This window comes from Notamacropus eugenii, chromosome 6, assembly GCF_028372415.1.
Source record: "Notamacropus eugenii isolate mMacEug1 chromosome 6, mMacEug1.pri_v2, whole genome shotgun sequence".
NCBI lineage: Eukaryota > Metazoa > Chordata > Mammalia > Diprotodontia > Macropodidae > Notamacropus > Notamacropus eugenii.
Genome location: NC_092877.1, coordinates 2,567,159 through 2,568,345, shown reverse-complemented (window position 1 = coordinate 2,568,345; position 1,187 = coordinate 2,567,159). Strand labels below are relative to the sequence as shown.

Genomic DNA, 1,187 nt, shown 5'->3' with positions numbered 1-1,187 from the left:
TCAATTAGACAGGCCTTCCTGAAAGAAGCTCTTAGGGCCTAAAATGAGTAACAAACAACCTTTGCATGTGGGTGTCAATGGTGATCAGCACGAAAGGGCTGACTATTGGATAAAACATGGAAAGTGTGACTGTGAAACGCAGCCCCCAGTGTCTGGTTTCCCTAACAGAAAGTATATAAATGATGAAAGTGGGACTGACTGAGTTAAAGCAGAAAAAGGTGATCACCAGTGTGAGAATGGCTTTGGTGGCTCTGGTCTCAGGAGGTTCTGGAAGAGAGGCTGATGTGAATGTCTTGGACTTACCGATCGTGTCTATGCAGGACAAACACCATATAGCCTCTTGAGCAGATCATGAGACTCACAAAGAGAGCATCAACAACTAACTCACAAATTAAAATTTGTGTAATACCTATGGCTTGCAAGTCAAAAGAAATATGCTTAGTCTTCCTTCTTTCATTACTGCTGTTTCCTGGACAACTCACATTCATAGGCACAACAATATCAAGAAATAGGTTAAAAATCCAGCTCACCACACAGCAGAGAAGAATGTACTTTTGGGCTCTTGTTTTGATCTGAGCCCACTCCAGGCTGCTGGGAATGACGGTGATGTCTTGGAAGATACTCGGGAGGCAGGTGTTGCAAAGAGAAGGGTTACTTTTATAAGGTAAGTTAAGATTTTACCCATTGTGTCATTTAGGGAAGGTCTCCATCCCCAGTTGACTATCATGAGAATGCCCCTGAAAAGAATCATAAAGACACGAGCAAAGGCAAGATTGATGATTATTAAGCTTATGAGTCTTTTCCTGTGTCCAGTGATGAACTTATGACTGTGTAGACATAAAAGGAACTTGTTCCCCAGGGCTCCAAATAATAGCATGATCAAGAAGACAATTTCCATCGCAGAGAGCTTTGCCCTCAGATCCAAAGTGACCTGGGAAGAAACACAGGGAGTATTTGGTTTTTCCAAAGTGAGCATTTTCCAATAAAATTCCACATCCTTCTCATCTTCTATATGAGAAGTGGTGAACCTTTCAGATAAATAGTACCACTCCAATATTCAGGAGATTTTTTTCAACTTATCCACTCACATATGTTTATTATTCATTTACTGTATCTCTTAATAATACATTGATTCCCAAGTTTCCCTAAGTTATACCTTTTCCTCTTAGGCCATGACTATAGTCTCT

At 40.6% G+C, this 1,187-nt stretch overlaps 1 pseudogene; it reads right to left on the bottom strand.

Annotated features, from left to right (window-relative positions):
• Positions 1 to 898, bottom strand: LOC140512482 (vomeronasal type-1 receptor 1-like; annotated as a pseudogene).
• Between the last annotated feature and the right edge of the window lie 289 nt (positions 899 to 1,187).